The sequence below is a fragment of the Nomascus leucogenys genome, chromosome 7b (assembly GCF_006542625.1).
Source record: "Nomascus leucogenys isolate Asia chromosome 7b, Asia_NLE_v1, whole genome shotgun sequence".
Classification (NCBI taxonomy): domain Eukaryota; kingdom Metazoa; phylum Chordata; class Mammalia; order Primates; family Hylobatidae; genus Nomascus; species Nomascus leucogenys.
In genome coordinates this window covers 108,377,194-108,399,911 of record NC_044387.1, presented here as the reverse complement: position 1 = coordinate 108,399,911, position 22,718 = coordinate 108,377,194, and the positions used below count along the sequence as shown (strand labels likewise).

Here is a 22,718-nt window from a genome sequence, read left to right as displayed (position 1 = left end):
ACCTCTGTGCTTGCATCTAAGCAGCTGAACAAAATGTACAACTAAGAGTTTCCCATGAAATCATAACCAGCAACTGCGGGTGGACCCTTAGTCATGGCGATGAAAGAGTCTCACCAAGCCTCAGAGATTCTCACTGCCCTCTAGGGGCACTCCCAGTGCTCACCAAGCCTCAGAGATTCTCGCTGCCCTCTAGAGGCACCCACAGTGCTTGTGGAGATGCCTTCGGCTTCCTAACAGAACAGTGCACTCACGCCTGCTCGATTTTTGTTTTCTTTCTTTACATTATGGTGAAGGAATTACGTTGATTCAAAAATGTGTGTGTAGGTAGGTTAAATAAACTATTAATTTTATTTTCACAATAGTAGCAAGGGTGTTAAAAGCATGTGTTATAAAAAGGGTCATGGGCTGGGCACGGTGGCTCCCACCTGTAATCCCAGCACTTTGGGAGGCCGAGGTGGGCGGATCACCTGAGGTCGGGAGTTTGAGACCAGCCTGACCAACATGGAGCAACCTCGTCTCTACTAAAAATACAAAATTAGATGGGTGTGGTGGCTCATGCCTATAATCCCAGCTACTCAGGAAGCTGAGGCAGGAGAATCGCTTGAACCCGGGAGGTGGAGGTTGCAGTGAGCCGAGATCGCATCATTGCACTCCAGCCTGGGCAATAAGAGCAAAACTCCATCCCAAAAAACAAAAACAAAAGGGTAATGGGTCTCATGGGGTTGAGGACCACTGCCCTAGTCAATTTACTTCCTCATGATTATTTCATACTGCTGCCTCTTCTTCTTTCCAGTCCTAGCAGCTAAGTGCCTTACTGCATTGAGAAATAAAAACAGAAGAGAACCCCTGTGCACCGCCCAGCTCCCCTGCCTCTATGTGCAGGAGCTTTGTGCCTACCTGGTAACATGCATGAGCTGGCTGGGCTTCCCTCCAGAGCTGCCCCTTCACTGATTGCTGCACGCCCCTTTCTCCACATTACTCAAGGATGATGTTCAGTTATCCCACTCCTCACTTTGACTTTCCCCCTCTCAACGCTGAATCATCCCCATTGGCATACAATGCTGCGATGGCATGAATCTTAAAAATAATATCCGTGATCCCACATCCTCCTCTAGTTACTTTGCTCACCCAGTCCCTTTCATTGCTCCTTTTAATATACAACTCCTGAAATATTCTCTTCCTTTGCTACTCAAATTGTGATCCACCAATGACATCAATGTCACCTGCCATTGTGGTAGAAATTCAGACTCTCAGTTTCCACCCAGGACCTATAAATCAGAAACTGCACCCCAGCAGGATCTCCAGGATTCACAGTGACGTTAAAGTTTGAGAAGCCCTGAGCTGTGGTGCCGATTTTCCATTCTCCTTGCATATTTCTCTTGAATCCACCTTTTCTTTCTCCCCTTCACGGAAACGTCTGTGCTCCCAGTCACCACATCACCTCCACAATGTGAATCCGAAGGTCAAGTTTTGTTGTTCATCTTGCTGGATCTGTGCATCCTTTGACATGGTTGAAATCTGCATTTCTTGTGCATCATCACCTTCAAGGCCATTAACCAGGTTGTGCAGGGGCAGAGTCCTTGAGCCTCTTCTTTCCTCCACTTCCTCCCTAAGTGGTCTTACCTGGTTCTATGGCCTTTCTTACTGTCTATGGATATGGCTCCTCATGTTTCCTATTTCAAGCCTTAGTTCAAATACAAACTACTCATGGGAACATTTACAGATTCTCTTGGCCGATATCAGTCATCCTTCCTTCAAAGTGATTATTTTCATTATCTTGTACTTCTAGTTTCTCACTTTTTCCATTTTACTTTGTATTTATTTGTAAGCTCCTTGACAACAAAATCCACGTCATATTCATCTCTACATACCCACATTTCATCCGTTTATACACATATAAACATTTATTCTCATGTTACAAGTGCTCAATAAGTGCTTATCAAAGGAAATATTCCCTCCTTTCCAGGAATGAATGATGAGTTTTAATGTTCTACAGATAATTTTCTCCTGGATCATGGAAATCTGTGCTGACTGTCTGCCCTGTGTGCCGATAAGCCAACCCTTATGCAGGCAGTCTCCATCAATCTTTTTTTGGAAAAAGCTAAAAATGATGACAAAACAGGAGGTAATTGTGCACCACTGTATTTGCAAAGTGGCCTTTTCAGACACCCTCAGTGAGACCCAGGGAACATGGAACACACAACTACAACTCTGAAGAAAGCAGTCTGCAGAGCAAATCATGACAATGAGATCATTAGAACCTCTTCTTTCAGACCTTTCTGAGGCTGGCACCTTCTTGTCATTTACATCTCAGCTCTAATGAGATCACTCCAGAGAGGCTTTCCCTAGTTACCCTATCCCAAGTAGCGCTTCTTAGTCCCATTCTATTGCATTATACTGTTTTATTTTTGTCATTTACTTTTGACTCTCTGCAATTATTTATTTTTTATGTTTTTATTATTCATTTCCTACTCTTTTGGGGTCTGAGCTTTGTAGCTGCAGGGACCTTGCTTGTCTTGTGTTCTATGCTTATCAGTAAACAGTACACAAAACAGTGCCAAGTATGTAGTGTGTGCTTAGTAAATATTTATTGAATGAATGAATGAATGTAGCTTGAGAACACTGGAAAGGTTCTTTGGCCCTGAACCCCATCTTCAGACAATTGAATTATAAATCTTATATTAAAACTTGGTAGGCCAGAGGCGGTGGCTCACGCCTGTAATCCCAGCACTTTGGGAGGCTGAGGTGGGCAGAACACTTGAGGCCAGGAGTTTGGGACGAGCCTGGCCAACATGGTGAAACCCCGTCTCTACTAGAAATACAAAAATTGGCTGGGTGTGGTGATGTGTGTCTGTAGTCCCAGCTACTTGGGAGGCTGAGGTGGGAGCATTGCTTGAGCCTGAGAGGTGGAGGCTGCAGTGAGCCGAGATTGCACCACTGCACTCCAACTTGGGTGACAGATTGGGACTCTGTTGCAAAAAAACAAAAGCCAAAAACAAACAAACAAAAAACTTGGTGATGAGAAGATAAGGAGAAAGGGGAAGAAGACTGACTGCCTATGAAAGGCTTAGAGATAAGTCTTTTAGAACTTGAAATGGTGGCTGGGTGCAGTGGCTCAAACCTATGATCCCAGCACTTTGGGAGGCTGAGGTGGGCAGATCGCCTGAGGTCAGGAGTTTGAGACCAGCCATGGCCAACATGGTGAAACCCCATCTCTACTAAAAACACAAAAATTAGACAGGCGTGGTGGCACATACCTGTAATCCCAGATACTCGGGAGGCTGAGGCTGCAAGAGAATCTCTTGAACCCAGGAGGCAGAGGTTGCAGTGAGCTGAGATCATTCCACTGCACTCCAGTCTGGGCAATAGAGTGAGACTCTGTTGCAAAAGCAAACAAACAAACACTTGAAATGGCAAATGCTTTCGAAACTATCTACCAAACTAAGAAGAAAATATTTTACAGGGGACTTTGGAGTAGGTATTCAACAAATATTCATTGATGGATTGATTTGGCTATTTATCTGGCAGAAGTGATATATAAGTTACTAGTACAATTTAATTCCCAGAGCCTGTGTTTGGAACCTGAAAACCCTGCAAAGGGTTACAATAGAATATTTTAAACCAATGTACAATTTCAGATCAGCAACACTGGCATTACCTGGGAGCTTGACAGGGATGCAGAATTTCAGTCTTCACTCCAGAATTACTGAAGTAAATACAAATTTTAATAAAATACCCAAGTAATTCATATGCACATTTAAGTTTCAGGAGTCATACAATAGAAACCAAGTCTATGGATAGAGAAGCTGGATCAATAAAGACAAAATGAATGGCTGTTAGTAAGAGTGGATAACGAGAGTGGTATGGGGCAAAGATTGAAGCTGAGGGTGGGGGGGTGTCATAAGAGTGGGTTAAAGGAAACGAGTTATCTAAACAAGGCTTATATAGTACTTATTTTTATTTCTTTCTTTATTTATTTTTTGAGACAGAGTCTCCCTCTGTCGCCCAGGCTGGAGTGCAGTGGCACTGCCTCGGCTCACTGCAAGCTCTGCCTCCTGGGTTCACGCCATTCTCCTGCCTCAGCCTCCCAAGTAGCTGGGACTACAGGCACCCGCCAGCATGGCCGGCTAATTTTTTGATTTTTAGTAGAGATGGGGTTTCACCGTGTTAGCCAGGATAGTCTCTATCTCCTGACCTCGTGATCCACCTGCCTCGGCCTCCCAAAGTGCTGGGATTACAGGCATGAGCCACTGCACCTGGCCTATGGTACTTATTCTTACTGCATGGTGAAAATAAGCAATTTGGTTGAAGAGACATCATTGAATCTGTTACCAAAACGCCAGGGCTTCGCTCTAGGTCCTGCTGCTCGCTGCACAGAAAGCCAATGACTGAGACAATGAGTATCGCCAAGGAAGGAGCTTTAATCAGGTGCTGCAGCAGAGGAGATGGGAGATCAGCCTCAGATCCGTCTCCCTGACCAACCAAAGCTGGAGGTTATATAGCAGGGAAGAAATGTAACCCTGTGTGGGAAAACAGGAGTTAGGAAAGGATAAGTAGAAAGAGTTGGTCAACAGGGCCCCGGTGGCCATTTAGGTAGTCATCATGGGTGAGGGGTCTGGCATCTCATTGTCCAGAGGCAGTGATCTGGGAGTTTCAGCTCCTTGATACGATCTAGGAAGCCTGATGGTTGGTTTCCTGAAGGAACTCAGAAAAGACAAATGTAACTATCTCAAATTTTAAGACTGGGAAGGTCAATTTCTAGGTGGATTCAAAAGAAACCATAAACATCAGTTCTGTAAGACAATTGGGCTGGTTTCAAGTCCTGTGACTAGTCTAAGATACACAGGTGTTTGGCATTCCACAGAGAATGGAGGACAGCAAAGCTATTCTCTGGGTGGATTATAGTGAGCCACCATGCCCGGCTAATTTTTGTACTTTTAGTGGAGATGGGGTTTTGCCATGTTGGCCAGGCTGGTCTCGAACTTCTGATCTCTAGTGATCCACCCGCCTTGGCTTCCCAAAGAGCTAGGATTACAGGCGTGAGCCACCGTGCCTGGCCACATTTTTTTTCATATTGACAGTTTTAATTGAGTGTCTGATGATGCTTCATGAATCTTCTTAAGGCTTTTCAGTACTTTTATGGGAGAATGTGAGTCAGAAGGTGACAGGTCTGGTTCTAGGCAGTATGTTAATTTTAGCCACAAAGGAGGCAGAAGGAAGGCAAAGGCTTGGAGAAAGAGAGAAAAACCTTCACCTGAGGGGAGACTGTGAGTGGAGGAATAAGGGTTGTTGAAATAGTATCAGAAGAGTTTGGCTTTCTTCTTGTTGAGGAAGAACATAAATTGTTTTACTGATGTTATTTGGGAAAGAAGAAAAGAATTGAAATTGTGTTCAAGTAGGCCTTTGGATTTGGGCAGGGGACTCATATCCTGAAAAAAAAAATTCAAGAATAAATAGATCTATGCTTATTTGCCTAGATCTGGGGAGTTGTGGTGATTTACTAATGCACGATATTGCCATGACATCTTCATGAAGTCACTTGAAGCTTTCGGTCCCTCATTTTCCTGGCAGCAATGGACTTAAACGGCTATAGAATGAAACATGCATGAGGAGTGGTACCTTCTCCTTCAAACATCCCAGAAAGACCAAGGGGAAATAATCACTCTCTGCATATCAGAGATTTTCTGAAGCGGTGGTTGGAGAGATGGGAAAAGCCTTCTCCCAGCGTTCCTTCTGTTTTAACAGTTCGCCTGACATGGGTCCCTATATAGTGCTTTGTATGAAGCCCAAGCACTTCTTGGCTCTTCAGACCCCTCAATGACTGCGGTCATTGAATCCTCCTGGCTTTCAATCAAAACATGGAGAGTCACAAATTAGGAGCGCCAGCTTCAAGGCTCCATTGCTGCTGCCGACTTTCCACTCAAGCCCCCTGCTGTCAACCTGGGTGGACTTGCACTGGGGAGGCGAAGTGGGGGAGTGGAGAGGACCTTTTGTGGGTCTAATCATGGTGCATCCTTTCCCGATCATCTCACAAGCGTTTACCTCTGACTTTTCCTATACATTATCAAGGTCTGGTGGCGAGGTGCTTCAGTCCCCCCTGCTGCCATAACACATTACCACAGACTGGGGGGCTCACAGCACACAGTGGCATCTCCTCACAATGCTGGAGCTGGAAGACGGAGGTCAGGGTGGCAGCAGGGTTGGCTCCTTCTCCAGCCTCTCTCCTTGGCCTGTAGATGGCCGAGTGCTCCTTGTGTCTCCGCTCGGTCCTCTGTCTGTGTGTGTCTGTGTCCCTGTTTCCTCTTCGTATAAGGATGTCAGTCAGATTGGATGAGGGACCCCAATAACCTAACTTTAACTTAATTACTTCTTTAAAGATCTTACTGCCAAATGCAGACACATTCTGAGTCAGTGGGAATTAGACATTTTATTTTCTTTTTTTTTTTGCAGAGACGAGGTCTCACTGTGCTGCTCAGGCTGGTCTCAAACTCCTGGCCTTGAGCTGTACTCCCACCTCGGCCTCCCAAAGTACTGGGATTACCGGCGTGAGCCACTGTGCCCAGCAGATGAAGACTTCTGCATGTAAATTTGGGTGAGGAGATAGAACTCAGCCATAACACAAGGCAAACACTGTATCAGGTATAAAGACCAGCCACCAAGGGGCAGACGTCCAAGGCAGAGTGAGGGAAAATGGAGCCCCGTGTTGCAACACTGTCAGCCTCTCCGCCTCCCTGAACTCCCGGCACTCAGGCTCTCTTGCCACCAGAGGGATTAGGAAAGCAAATAAGAAGACGGCTTCCTGTGAACACTTACCTCTAATTTACTGTCCATTTTCTACACGATTTCCTTATTAGTATGAGCTGACTGGCAGAGTTTTAGATGGGCTGCCCCGGTGGTGGTCAAATGGTGCCCTTCACGAATCCAACCCAAGCTCTGCTCTTTAAGCTGCGGGCCAGGTACACTTGTGAGGAAGGGCATCTTTTTCTTCGTGTAAAGCACTGAGGGAGAAGAAAAGGAAAAATCAGTTAGTTAGACAGTTAAGGCTGGTCCTTGGAGAAGCAGCCTGCCTGAAAAATCACAGCTACGGCAAAAACAGAGCAGCCTGGGGAAAACTCAGGCTGCACCTGCACAGACAAGCACGCAAGGTCCAGCACAGAAGCCTTTTGTTCCTCGTGTGATTAAGCAGCTCCCAGGGAAAAGTTTCCCCTTCTTTTCAGACATGTACACGGTGGGCTCCGTGGGAACTTGCACAGGGAGGAGGGGGGCTTCCCTAAAACAAACCCACAGTTTTACAAACAAGAGAAGCGGCGCTTTGTGCTTACCTAGAGTCATACCCACAACTACACAGACAAGGGGTGGGGTTTGCAGACAGCTTTTCACATAACAGAAGTTACTCAAACACCTACATAGATGAGAGGAGTTTCTTCTAAAAGCTTTTGGACTCAACTGTAAAAACGGCAGCCCACTCAGGCCCCCCTTTGCGCAGTGGAGAGCTTGCTTTTTTTGGTCATTAAACTTTTGCTCCAGCCTCACTCTTTGTGTCCACGCTCCTTAATTCTTCTGGTTGTGAGACAACGAGCTTGGATAACACCTTGGACAATGAGACCAGTGACCGTGACCTGTTTCAGCACCATCTAGCCAGGGGCCTCACCCATCCAGAGGGAGCACTTTTTCTAATACACCCCATGGGGGGGCCCGCCGCCTTCTTTTTTTTTTTTAGAGGTAATTTCTCACTCTGTCACCCAGGCTGGAGTGCAGTGGCACAGTCGTGGCTCACTGCAACCTTGAGCTCCTGGGCTCCAGAGCTCCTCCCACCCCAGCCTCCCGAGTCGCTGGACTACAGGTGCATGCCACCATGCCTGGCTATTTTCTTTTTCTAATTTTTTAAACTTTTATTTTAGATTGAGGGTAGATGTACAGATTTGTTACATAGGTAAACTTACGTCACGGGGTTTGTTGTACAGATTATTTCATCAACCAGGGACGAAGCCGGGTACCTGTTAGTTATTTTTCCTGATCCTCTCCCTCCTCCCACTCTCCACCTCAGAGTCCCCAGTGTGTGTGTGTGTGTTCCCCTCTTTGTGTCCCCGTGTTCTCATCATTTAGCTCCCACTTATAAGTGAGAATTCGTGCTATTTGGTTTTCTGTTCCTGCTCTAGTTTGCTAAGGATAATGGTGGGGGTGGGGGCCCATCTTAATATTCCCGCAAAATCATCATATAGGCTCTGCTCGGAGGTTCATTTTGTCCTTTTTTGCCTTCTGGAAGCAAAACATCTAAAAGAGAAAAAAAGGATTATTGTGTTCAGTAAATCCCCTGAAGCCTTTCTCAGTGAAGCTTCAATTTGGTCTGTGAACAGCGGTGTAGCCGAGGTTCAGGAGACGAAACTTTCATGGTGGGCGTGATAAAAAGCTTCCAACTCAAAGGCCAGATTCCTACAGAGGGCCTGTTACTGCTCATCTTACCCATGTTTTCACTCGGAGGCCTGACTCTTACGGAATACTGGGTTTCAACAAAAATTATTTCACTTGTCCAGGCGCAGTGGCTCACGCCTGTAATCCCAGCACTTTGGGAGGTCCAGGTGGGTGGATCACAAGGTCAGGAGTTCGAGACCAGCCTGGCCAATACGGTGAAACCCCGTCTCTACTAAAAAGAAAAAATACAAAAAAAATTATTTCACCTGTATAACTTTTGTTATTTTTTGGATAGGTAGAATAGTTACATGTATTCAAATTTTCAAAATCTCATGCTTGAAATTTCAAAATGTATGAAAGACTGTGCAGCCAGACACCATCTGAGGGGCACAGCCCTGCTGAAAGTGTGGGTCATGGCCCAGCTGTGTCAGCATCACCTTGTTGGAAATGCAGACCCTGCCCTCGACCTGCTGAATCAGAATCTGCATTTTAACAAAATCCAGGTGATTCATAAAAATCGAGAACTGTTGTAGATGCGTGAGTGTAAACATTGTGAACCTGGGTCTTGGCCACAGCACTTTCTTAACACCAACACGGGCAGGCAGCCCAAGTTCAACGGCATCTTATTAGCGTCCATGTCTTAGGATTGCCTAATTTACAAATCCATAGCACCTACAGCCCTACAGCCACATGGATTAGTCAACAGAGCTGGCAAGTGTATGGATGTCTAAGATCAACGTAACAAGTTTCACTAGCTTTGTTGCATGGAGCTAATCTGAGCAAGTGTATGGATACAACCCTCCACCCCACGAAACAACTGATCACATGAAGAGGCCTACTTCAGGGGATACAAGGGGCCACAGTTTGAAAGTTCTTGCTCACTTAGAGAAGTGTGTGTGTGTGTGTGTGTGTGTGTGTGTGTGTGTGTTGGGAGAGAGAGAATATTGTCCTACTTTTCTTCTACTATTAAAAGGTCACTTATACTTTGAGTTTCTGTTTGAAGGCTCTAGAACTGATTCTGATGAATGACCTATAATATCTCATCCTCCATTTCTGCAAGGGAAGAAAAGAATACTGCAAAGCCTCTACCTAGAAGTTAGAGTAGCACGGCCTAACCTCTGTCTCCAACAAATACGCGTGTGTTGTGGTAGGCATTAATAGATTTAATTTAGTACTGGATGCTCCTTTTGCTAATTTGGATAATCCTTCAATGAATATAAGTAAGTTGAAAAGCAAGTTATGCTTGGTTTCCACTGATTAAATGCAATCCAGTGCCGTGAATATAATGTCAGTCACTGTAGATCTTAGGCATCCATAATTTCAAAGGACTGTTTCTGCACATACGAGTAAATACGTATATATTCTGTCCCCTCTCTGTCTCATGAAAGGGAGCGTGTTCCAGGCTGTGGGTCCGTTGACCCCAGCCTTTCCATTTGTATACGTTCTCCCGTTTCTGCTGCAAGGACTGACTGTGTGGACACTCAATTGTGAAGCAGCGTCAGGAATAGAAGCTTTGTTTAGCTGGACTTTGAGATCCATCAGAGCTGACTGGGTGAGACCCTCAAGGCTTAAATTATGATAAATGAGACAAAAATGTTATTTGCTGCTCTTTTCTGAAGTCACAAAATAATTTATTTTAAAGTTATTATGAATCTGTTTTCTAAAAGGGATAATACATGTAAATGGTACAAACAGTAAAATGAAACAAGATCAATGGTAAAAGGAAGTCTCTTACCCTTGACCTCAAGTCATCTAGTTTTCTTCCCAAGGAAAACTAATGTTACACTGTCTTCTGCGGCTTTTGTAGTCCCTCATCCAGGTGTTTCTTGCTTTGCTTCCAAGAAGGCAATTTATCACAAAAGAACAACAGATTGCATTAAACAGTTATTTTTTTACAGTGGGAGACTTCATAGCTTTCTAAAATTCCCAGGTCTAAACCTGGGAGACAATTCCTGCAGACTGGCTTTTTAGGAATAAAGGAAACTCCACAGATCCTTGCATGCACTGGGTTGTTCCATATAGAATTAATCCTGCTTGTATTGATGGAGCAAATATTTATTTACAAAATTCCTCTGCTTCTTAATGAGATAGGCATTGAGAAACAGAATGATATGACCCCTTAAGGCTACCAGTAAAATCCAATGAGTTCATGGAACATTTCTCATCCTTCACAATGACCTCTCATGTCTTTTTTGGAAGTATCCTCTAAGTTCCTGATTCCAAATCAGTTTGGGTAACACATACAGAAACTAGAAGTGATTTAGGCAATCGCAGTTTTAAATATTAACATTTATATCAAAATAGACATTGATACCTTGTGTATTTTTTTTCAGTTTTAACAAAGGGTTTTATTTGTTGTTCCCTAAAAAGTAAAATCCAGAAAATAGCAAAACCCACTGCAAGAAGAGTTCTACAATAAAACATTTGCAGTCATTCTCTCTTCCCTTCAGATGGTGTACTCTTTCACGTACACATCATCAGAAGATAAAGGCACACCCTGTGTGAAAGGCACATGGCACCAGGATTGCTCACACCTGCTACACCCCTTGGAAGGCAAGGGAAGCCTTTTCTGCAGTCTCCCCATTTTGATAGAAACTTATCACAATTTTTTTTTTTTTGAGACGGAGTCTCGCTCTGTGGCCCAGGCTGGAGTGCAGTGGTGCCATCTCGGCTCACCGCAAGCTCTGCCTCCCGGGTTCACGCCATTCTCCTGCCTCAGCCTCCTGAGTAGCTGGAACTACAGGCGCCCGCTGCTGTGCCCTGCTAATTTTTTGTATTTTTAGTAAAGACGGGGTTTCATCGTGTTAACCAGGATGGTCTGGATCTCCTGACCTCATGATCCACCCCCTCGGCCTCCCAAGGTGCTGGGATTACAGGCGTGAGCCACCGCGCCTGGCCACAAATTTTTTTTTTATAGCAAAATATTTAAAGGTCTCTTCCCTTGCTCTTCACTTCAGTTATCTACTAGAAAGGTACAGAATTAAAAAGTTTTTTTCCCCCAGCTATGATCCAAACAGAATATTAAAGAACATCTGGGTTACTCTAAGTTCCTGGATTTTATACTTGGATATTTACAGAGGAGTTGATCCTCAAGTTCTGCCACTCAAAATGGGTGACTGAAGAGGGGTTGTGATAGGACAGTTAAAAAAATTGATAGTTATGCTCTGATGGAGGGAAGCAAGCTTTCTCAACCATCAACCAATATGACCTCATTGGTCACAAGCCCTGCAGAGATCCAACAAGATTTGGGTTTTAAATACAGAACATATTTCGAAGAGAACCAGTAGAGAGTGCTGATGTATGAACAAAATTGAATGCTGGTGAAGACAGAATGTAAAGAATCCCAAGAAACTTTTAGTGCCAGTTTTCATTTAATAAGCCAGTAGTATAGCAACCTAAAAACCTTGGTGTGATGACACCAGGATGTTTTCATGGAATTGCAGCAGGAAAACATGATTGGCAGTGGACGTCCTCTGGCTCACAGCACCAACTTCTCCAAGAGACCTAAGGCTGGGGTAAGGAGCGGAGGTGTTTCTTGCCAGATGGGAACTCCTTGGTAAAGACTCAGTTTTTTGGCCTCCTCTTCAGGAATCGTTGGAAGGACCATGACACTACCCCCATCCTTCCAATCAACTGGGGTGGCAACCCTCTTTTCTGCTGTCAGCTGGAGAGAGGTGACTACCCTGAGAGTCTCATCAAAGTTCCTGCCAGTGGTAGCAGGTAGATGATAGACAGCTTCAGCTTCTCATCAGGACCAACAATAAACACCACATGAGCTGTCACAGGCATGTCCTTTTCATCCTTCTCTGCTGGATCCAGCATGCCGACAGGGTGGTAAGGTCCTGATTCTTATCAGCGATGATGGGAAAAGGTAACTTTTCTGTGGGCTCTTCACCATTGTAAGCATTGATACCCTTGCTCCAGGCAAGATGGTCCTCAACACTGTCTATTGAAAGGGCAATCGGCTAGGCGCGGTGGCTCACACCTGTAATCCCAGCACTTTGGGAGGCTGAGGTGTGCAGATCACGAGGTCAGGAGTTCGAGACCAGCCTGACAAACATGGTGAAACCCCGTCTCTACTAAAAGTACAAAAATTAGCTGGACGTGGTGGCACGCACCTGTAGTCCCAGCTACTCAGAGGTGGAGGCAGGAGAATTGCTTGAACCCAGGAGGTGGAGATTGCAGTGAGCCAAGATTGCACCATTGAACTCCAGCCTGGGCGACAGAGCAAGACTCCATCTCAAAAAAAGAAAAATAAAAAGAAATAAAAAAGAAAGGGCAATCAACTTAACATTCCTCTTGGCAAACTCTGGTGCCAGTTTTGCAGCCCTGCCAAGCTCTGTGCAGCACACTGGGGCAGGGTCCCGAGGGTGGGAGAAGAGAATGCCCCATGAGTTTCCCAGAAAGTCCTGCAAGTGGATGCGGCCGGCGGTGGTATTGGCCTCAAAGTTGGGAGCCATGTCCCCAAGAAGCTGACCTCCGGGCATGGCGGCGGCGGTGACGAGGGGGCACAGTTTGGACGGCAACCAAGACACTGGTTCTGGCAAAGAAGACATTGTGTATTTACATACAAAATTCATACGGATTTTTAAGATAAAATAGAAGCCTTCAAAGAAAAATTAGACCTGTGATAGCATATTTTACTGTACCACTACAGGAAATCCTTGGAAAATTTGCCAAGCATTATAAATAGATAAATCGCTGTGGAAGTTGAATGATGAACTAACCTTGGCATATACAAAATGAAGAGCAAAGAGCAGGTGTTAAAATTGGGATGTGGGAGGTGACGAGTTCTTCAACGCCTCAATCCAATGAATACAATTTAATGATGTAACCGCCCATGATTTAAATAAAAAAAAATTGATAGAACCCTATTGCATCTAACAATATGTCCTATGTTAATAGGATGTTTTTTATACATGGTGCGATGAGAATAGTTTTCCTATACTCCTAAAATTAAGATAATTGAAATTCTACTGTCAAACAAATGTTGATTTAAACATTTTTATTGCCTTTATCAAACACGGCATTGTAATACATGTTTTTAAAAAAGGTGAGCTCTAGGATGAGCGCAGAGGCTCACGCCTGTAATCCTAGCACTTTGGGAGGCCGAGGCTGGTAGATCATCTGAGGTCAAGAGTTCGAGACCAGCCTGGCCAACATGACGAAACCCCATACAAAAATTAGCCAGGCGTGGTGGTGTGAGCCTGTAATCCCAGCTGCTTGGGAGTCTGAGGCAGGAGAATCGCTTGAACCCGGGAGGTGGAGGTTGCAGTGAGGCGAGAGTGTACCACTGCACTCCAGTCTGGGCGACAGAGAGAGAATCTGTCTCAAAAAAAAAAAAAAAGAAAAAAAGAATAGAAGAAAAAATGGTAAGTTCTGTTATGTACAGAGAGCCAATTTGCTCTTTGTTATTAGAAAAACCAGAGTGGTAGTTAGAGAATAGTTATTAAGAAATGGTAAAAAAAAAAAGAAAAATGTGAAAAGAAAGTTTTTTACCCCACTGTTGGTTTGTTGAAAATCTCATGATTTCTGATTTCCTTTTGCTATCATAAATTTGACTGCTCTGAGCCTTTCCCCATCCCAATGCATGCCCAATTCTATTATGAGATTTTTTTTTTGGTAAATTGATTTAAATTATTTTAATATATTTTAGCATACTGATTTATATACTGCTGATTCATCTGATGAATGTATTGACGATTAGTATAGAGTGTGGCATATGTGTCAGTGTGAATTAACTTTAATCTACACCTTACAGGTGGCTGATTAGCATTTGAACTGCCTCAGCTGGCAATCTACACTTCAGAGGTGGACCCAGCAAGACTTTAAATATTGACGTCTAAATCTAAACCGCAGGCATTGTGAATTAGCACAAGGAATAAAGGAAAAATGGTTTCACTGGTGAAATTAGCAAACTTCTAGACATGTGGTGGGAAAGAGAGGTTTTACAGGCTCTACTACCCTTGAAGAAAGGAGTTATAAGAATCTGTTTAAGACCCACATCCAAGTAGCCCCTTGGGGTCGGGCTCCCTTCAATCCTGTGATCCCACCCTCACTGGATGACTATTGAACCTCAGGAAGTTTTCTGATCCTATCAACAAAATATCATTGCATCTGCCTTGGAGTGAACCTTTTGTCCGATGTGCTTGTCAGGGCATCTGAGGACTGAGTGGTCAAGAGGCTGTATGGCTGTCTTACTGCTTACTGGCTATTAGATATCTGTCGGATCAACCAGGCGTGTCTGAGATTTGCTTTACTTGTAAGACCACTTGGAAGCAAAGGAGTAAGGGTCAAGATTGGTAGAAACAACTGGAATCCAAGGATATTCATCATCGGTTGCTGTTGTCCAGTGAACAAATACTTTTCATATCAGTTTTGAACATTTAGGTTTAAATACCCGACCACAGTTGGAGAGGCACTACTCATCTATCTTGGTGCATGTTCCACGTGCGTTTGAAAAGTATGTGTATTTTGACATTGAGTGGAACCTTCTACACAGACACCTTAGGTCAGGTTGGTCAAGTTACTGCCATTCAAATCTATATCCTTACTGATTTTCTGTCTGCTCTATCAATTACTGAGATGAGTGTTGAAGTCTCCAATAATAACTGCATTTGCTTACTTCTTCTTTCATTTTTATCAATTTTTGCTTTATTTATTTGGAAGCTCTATAATTAGTTGACATACATTTAGGGTTGCTACCTTGTCTTGATGAATTGACTCTTTTTATTATCATGTAATGCCCCTTTTTATCCCTGGTAATATTACTTATTCTGAAGTCTACTTTGTCTGATACTAATATAGCCACTCCAGTTAGTAATGATTAATATTTACATGAAATATTCAGTTTTTCCTCTTATAAAAGTCCTATAAACCTTTAGATTCTCTGTGACAAATGAACATCTTTAATGGCAGAAAATGGGGGAGTGTCTGGGTGGAACTTCAATCCCAGGTATTTTACTGTCACTAAATTGCATGCCATGTATTACAGTAAGTAATACATGACTTCATAGAACAATTGTTAGAACAGTCTCAGAATCAATTTCTGAGATGTATTTTGTAAATATGAGTATGAACCTCCTCTTTTCTAAATATAATGACTCTAAATATTAAAGTCCTTATAAAAAGTAATACCTTTAAAATACATTCCTTTAAAATAAATTCATTTTAGGTGTTTTAAAAACGAACCTAAGGCTGGGTGCAGTGGCTCACGCCTGTAATCCCAGCACTTTGGGAGGCCAAGGTGGGCAGATCACCTGAGGTCAGGAGTTCGAGACCAGCCTGGCCAACATGGTGAAACCTCATCTCCACTAAAAATACAAAAATTAGCTGGATGTGGTGGTGGGTGCCTGTAATCCCAGCTACTCGGGAGGCTGAGGCGGGAGAATCACTTGAACCCGGGTGGCAGAAGCTGCAGTGAGCCAAGATGGCGCCACTGAACTCTAGCCTGGGTGACAGAGCAAGACTCTGTCTCAAAACAAACAAAACAAAACAAAAAACGAACCTAATATAAAAGATATAGCCATGATACAGAAAGTATTTTTTTACACAAACTTACAAAACCTAATATTGATCCTCTTTGCTAAAACTATTAAATGGCCTTTAATATTCTCTTGTATGTTCAATAATATATCTGTCCAGTGTAATGAAATATTGTGCCTCAATTTGTTCAGGGATAATGGTACAATAAAATGTAAGTTTAAGCTGAAAACCTTGTCAATACAATTTATCATGTGTTTTTTTTTTTTGTAGGTTACAGTGCTGCAAAAAATCATGACATTTTAAAGCTGTACTTATAAAGCATCCAACATACAACTGTGCTCCTTTCTGAGCTAAGAAAGTTATTAAAGAAAAAAATATTAACAATAATTACAGAAAAATATTTATTTTTAGAAGAATTGGTATTCCCTTGTTAATTAAAATATTATCGCTTTCATTTTTTATGAAAGCAACATTTTCATTTTGATTTAAATGCTGAGGTAAAACAAACATAATTATTGCCTTTTTCTTCTAAGTCCTTAAAGTGAATCCTCTCATTCTCCCTTTGCAAAGTGGATTTACAAGTAAATAGCTGTTGGTTTATTTCTTCTTCTCTAAGGAATTTTGATCAGAGTACTAGAAATTTTTAAATCTATTAGTAGAAGGCAACAAAAGGAGGTTAAAAACCACAAAACACAAAAATATGTTGCTATGTTGTAACAAGGGTGTTTAAAATAAAATTCTTTTTTTCTTTTTCATTTTTTCTTTTTTTAAGAGCCAAGGTCTCACTCTGCTTAGAGTGCAGTGGTGTAATCACAGCTCACTGTAGCCTCGACTTCCTGGTTCAAGGGATCCTCCCTCCTCAGCCTCCAGGGTAGCTGGGACTTCAGGTGTGCACCACAGTGCCCAGCTAATTTTTAATTTCTCTAGAGACAGACTCTTGCTATGTTACCCAGGCTGGTCTCAAAATCCTGGCCTCAAGTGATTCTCTCACCTCAGTCTCCCAAAGTGCTGGGATTACAGGCATGAGCCACTGTGCCTGGCCTTAAAATGAGATTATCGAGGTGGTTAGGCTTTTGGACAGAGAAAGACGAATGCCCTTAAATGTCTTTATTTCAAGCAGAGAACCACTAAGAAACAAAACCAAACAAAAAAATCAACTGCTTTATGGGTTTGTCAAGAGTTTAGCTCTGTTAGGGGAGCCACAGTGAGAAAGTTCAGCTACTAGGTCATAGAATGGCAAAGATAAGCTACTGGGGCTTAGATGCTGGTGGTGGACTAGAGACCCGTAATGCTAACGAGGCGTTGAAGGTCAAGTCTCTCATAAGGCAGCAAAGGATAGGCAGGTCCGCAGACGGCGAAGGACTGAGATCTGCCCGCGAAGAGGTCATTTTAGGCCTTCTGAGGTAGAATAAAACAATCAGAATGTTACAGCTGGGAGGGACAAGTATTACCTCAGCACAGACAATAAGCACATTGTTCATGAATTGTGAGGAGAGATTGTCCCATAAAAAGAAGACGCTCTGACACTCTGTATCACAGTATTCACTGAGGAAAGAAATTGAAAATATCACGCAATTAGACAGCCACAAATCAGATGTTACATTAAACTTCAATATCACCCACAAGACACTGAGCATGATGTGTTTAAGCATTAACGTCCTAAGCTACTCCTGCTGGAAGAACATTCACGGTATTATACACGATGTGCCAGAGCGCTGCATAAAAGAGGCCCCTTTTCATTTCTAATGAGCAGCTGAAAGTGGCAAAGGGTTGTAGAATCTCTCATACACCATTTCAAGTTTCCAGTGATACTCATTTCTATGGAAAGGGTGCAGAGAAACCAGCATTTGTTTTGATGGGACAGAAAATTGCAGCAATCTATATCCAACGGCAACACAATGGTAAAGATATGTTGGAGGCAATATATCCACAGACGCCAATGGATCAAACCTCTGTGCAGAAAGACTGTATTTTGAGCAGTATTATAGGGCCAAGATGATAGCTCTTAAACTGCCCTCATGCATTGCTTCTTTTCTTTTTCTTCCTTTTTTTTTGAGACAGGGTCTCACTCTGCCATCCAGGCTGGAGTGCAGAGGTGCGATCTCAGCTCACTGCAGCCTCAACCTGGAGAGCTCAAGCAATCCTCCCACCTCAGCCACTTGAGTAGCTGGGACCACAGGTGCATGCCACCACAGCCAGCTAGGCTAGCCTTGAACTCCTGGGCTCAGGCAAGCCTCCCACCTTGGCCTCCCAAAGTGCTGGGGTTACAGTGCTGGGGTTACAGTGCACCTGGCCTCATGTATTGTTCCTAATTTCCCTGTACGAGATGCATCTTTACTCAATCTTATCCCCGGAGCATTTTGCCCTCTAACAACAAACTAGCCTAGTGAGTAATATGACTGCATCCCACTGACCTCAATTATCAGCCTACGGGGTGGGCATTCAGGCCAGCCAGGGCTTTTCTGGGCATCTTTCTTCTGCCTTGCTAAGCTGGGAGACTGTAAATTTGTCGTCACCAGCACTCACTTTTCCTGTCATTGGAAAAAGTCAATCTACATAAAGCCAAGCAGAGATGTGAGGTGGATGCACCAGATAACAGCTCCTGGCAATACTGAACTCTGCCTTCCAAGCCTCGATTTCTGGCAGGGCTCCTTCCAGTTTTGTGAGCTTCATCAGTATTCCTTTTAGTCCTGCAAACCAACCAACTTCCATTCTATTGCTTGAACTGGTTTAATGTCTATTTCTATCCCGTGCTGTCTAAGGAGTCCTGAATAATATAGAAAGGAAGCAAAGATGGAAAAAAGAGCATACAGAATTGACCAGCATCAACAGCATGAAGGTTATTTTGTTAGCCAGAATAGCTAAGTATTGTTACTAGCTTCTAAAAATGAAGGAACTATAAATTGAGATTATAAATAACTTTAAATCCAGTATATTTATTGTGGAAGATGGCATGTAAGAAACTATATAACCATCAGTTCAGAGACAGTGTTCAGAATTCTCAAGTCTTTTTGCCCCAATTAAAGCACCCCAGTCATGCATTGTAATAAGAGATGAATACTACTTGAATATTGTTATTAAGGTTCCAGTAATTATAATGATTGAAACAAGATTATCATAAAAAAATTTCTCACTGGGTGAAGGACACGTCACCTGGGTGGGATTGATCCTAGGCTCCGGGAAAGTTAATCCAGCTCCTTTGCATAATTTGAAGACTTCAGGACAGCTTTTTGATAAATTGTTCCCTTGTGTAATAACACACTCTCTCTCTCTCTAGATATATATATATACACACTGTGGACCTCTCCTTGGCAAGCTTTCTCTCAGGCGGTTAGCCAGCAGCATCAGGTCAGCACCAGCTTGAAAGCTGACATTGACTGGGCTGTTGCTGTCTCAGAGAATGTCTTACCTGCTGCTGGAGAACCTTAATTGTCTCTCCTATATTGAGTACAAGGTTAGCACATTAAATTTGACACGTATTATATTAACTGGCTTGTAGCAGATAGACAGTTAACACTTCGAAAGACTGGGGAACAAACAGGTTACATTCTCAGTGAGGAAGTAAAATTTTTAAATGATTAGAAGTTGAGATGCTTCCGAGGAGACCATACACATTTAGTCTCCCCTTTGCCTGCTCAGAGAACAATATTGTAATTACAGAATTAATTACAGGATTACAATATTGTTCTCTGAGCAACCAAAGGCTAGTCACCGGGTGATGCTAGTTCCCTAAGAACGGGAAGGGTAACTGTTCATACAGGACATACTCTGACAATTTCACTTTTTTTTTTTAGCTCATATCATTTCTGAGTACAGGCATGTAAGTTATAATTATTCTCATCATTCATTTCATTATTACTCTTGCAATAAATGAACATCTACTCCCGTGTGACCCCGGTCCTTTCTTCTCTGTTTGTCAAGAGGATTGTAGCTAGACAGAATGAGGGAAGGGAAAGAAAAGCGAAACAGCCAGGGCATTTGGCAGAAACCTCTGAAACTGGGTGTTCAGAGGTTTGGCTTGCTAGTTGAATGACTAAAGCTAAACAAAGAAAACTCACAACATTTAAAAAAGGGAGGTTTAAGGGAAGACTACAGATGTTTCCTCCTGGAATAGACTTCAGTCTTGTGGGATGCAGCTGATCCTGGCGTTCTTTTCTTCTGTTTCTGTCTCTGTAAGTTCGTTCTCTCTATGTAGCTGTGTTTATGCTCACAGGAAAACTGTAGAGCTTCAGACACGAGAAAGGCATTTGTTTGATACTTTGTGGGTTCCAAACAAACAATTCTGGAAAAGGGCTTTCTTGATTCAGTTTAGCCTAAGTTCCCATTGCAAGTCCAGTCAACAAGGACTGAAGTATTGTGATTAGCCCGGCTAGAGTCAGGTGCCCGTACTGCTGTCTTTGAATTCTGGCCAGGGTTTTGGGTTTTCAAAGAACACAGTAGCTAGCTCCTGTGAGCTGCATAAGAATGGGAGGGGAAGCGAGTGCAGTTCCCAGGGGAGTGAGACAACTTACCGGGTGCCCACTACAGAAAATGGTATGTTTAGCCCTGTACTAGTTCCACGAGAGAAATAAGGAGAAACGCCCTCTCACTGGTAGTATATTGTGGAACAGCTGGGAAACTGCATTCTTCATTAGCATAACACAAACAGAAAGTTTAATGATCTTCAGAAAATCCATTTGATTAAACACTTTGCCTGGAAAAGGCCACACATATCCAATTCTACAGAGATAAAATCTTTTTGGAAAATTCTCTCCAGCGTCCACTGTTCTCTCATTTTCAAACCATTCGTTTTGTGTGGTACATCTTCCACGTTTCCCACTGAGCTAACGGGTGATTTCTCCTCAAGATACAGATTTGGTGTCATTTCCTTCAGGAAGTTGCTACCGATTTATCTTCTTCCCACATGATCATGTTTTTATAACACCCTGAGCATATTTTTGTACCATTTATTACACAGAAATATGATTATATGTTCATGTGCTGGTCTTCAGGCTATTATTAGACTCGTGAGATCTTTAAAAAGAGAATTATATCTTATTTGTCTGTAATCTGTTGTCCTTAACACTAAGAAAAATCATTCCATAAATATTTGTTGAATAAGCACTTTTCTCTTTCAGTATTCTAGACAATTATTGCCCTATTTAGTTTGAATCCTTCCTATTCTAATTCTTCAACTAAAATACCACTTTGGCTATAATAAACTTAGTTATTGAGAAGACAAATCCTATTTAAATTCAATATCTTTTTTTTTTTTTTTTTGAGATGAAGTTTTGCTCTGTACCCAGGCTGGGGTGCAGTGGCGTGATCTCGGCTCACTGCAACCTCCGCTTCCTGGGTCTCAGTTCAAGCAATTCTCCTGCCTCAACCTCCTGAGTAGCTGGGATTACAGGAAGGCGCCACCATGCCCAGTTAATTTTTGTATTTTTAGTAGAGACGGGGTTTCACCATGTTGGTCAGGCTAGTCTCGAACTCCTGACCTTGTGATTCACCTGCCTCAGCCTCTCAAAGTGCTGGGATTACAGGCATGAGCCACCACACCTGGCCAAATTCAATATCTCTTTAACTATTATTGCTTTTATTTTCCCCCATTTGTCTAATTTTATAGGTGAAGGTTTTAGTTCAGATATTCATGTTTATGAGTATTATTAAAAAGGATAAATGGATTTGTACTTTGATGCTAGAAAACATTAATACAAATATGAATATAAAAGCACCAGTTTCATTTAAATTCCAGAAATAAACCAGAAACATTTCTTTTTTCAGGATTGTTATTGCACAGATTAAGCTATGTAATTCATAGTAAATTGCAAAACAAAGTATCATTTAGTAAAGTGAAGCAGCAGCAATTCCAATGCCGGATCATTGCAGGGCTTGCCTTAAGGAAGTAGGGATAATGTTACCATTGTTTTCTGTCTTCAATGTTACCTCAGATTTGAACTGTGGAACAAGGGATTATTCAGAGTATATCTTCAAAATAGACATAATAAACATATTACTCTATTATAAAGACAGCCCCTGTTATATATTTTTTGCAGTAAAATTTAAGGAGATAAGGGGTCAAATGTTTTTTAGTTCTAGATTTTCATACAAGATAAATATTTATATTTTGGACTTTTTTTTTTCCATTTCACATGTTGCTGGATTTGGTTTGTTACTTTTTTTTTTTTTTTTTTTGGAGACGGAGTCTCGCTCTGTCACCCAGACTGGTGTGCAGTGGCGTGATCTCGGCTCACCGCAATCTCCGCCTCCTAGGTTCAAGCAATTCTTCCTGCCTCAGCCTCCTGAGTAGCTGGGACTACAGGCGCACGCTGCCATGCCTGGCTAATTTTTTTGTATTTTAGTACAGAAGGGGTTTCACAATGTTGCTCAGGCTGGTCTCGAACTCCTGAGCTCAGGCAATCCACCCGCCTCTGCCTCCCAAAGTGCTGGGATTACAGGCATAAGCCACTGCGCCCTGCCTTTTTTGTTATTGTTATGTGTAGTTTTGCGGAGGGATTTCTAATCTCAATTAATGACAAAATTGGCTGCTAGTTTTTGAAATTATCGTTTTCTGGCCTTTGCGTAGGTTGTTTGACTTTTGTGATGATCAATTTCACATATCCACTTGGCCAGTCGCTGGTCCCCGGTTATTCCATCAAACACTAAACCAGGTGGTGCTGTGAAGGTACTCTGTGGCTGTGACCAAATTCTACAATCAGTCGACATTACTTAAGAAGATTATTGTAAAATATTTATTGTCTCATTATTCTAGATTATCCTGGGTGAGCCTGATTCAATCAGCTGAAAGACCTCAGGGGCGGAACTGAGGCTTCCCTGAGAAA

The 22,718-nt window shown here is 42.7% G+C and overlaps 1 pseudogene; it reads right to left on the bottom strand.

Moving 5' to 3' along the window:
- Nucleotides 1–11,916: 11,916 nt before the first annotated feature.
- Nucleotides 11,917–12,899, bottom strand: LOC100595423 (annotated as a pseudogene).
- Between the last annotated feature and the right edge of the window lie 9,819 nt (nt 12,900–22,718).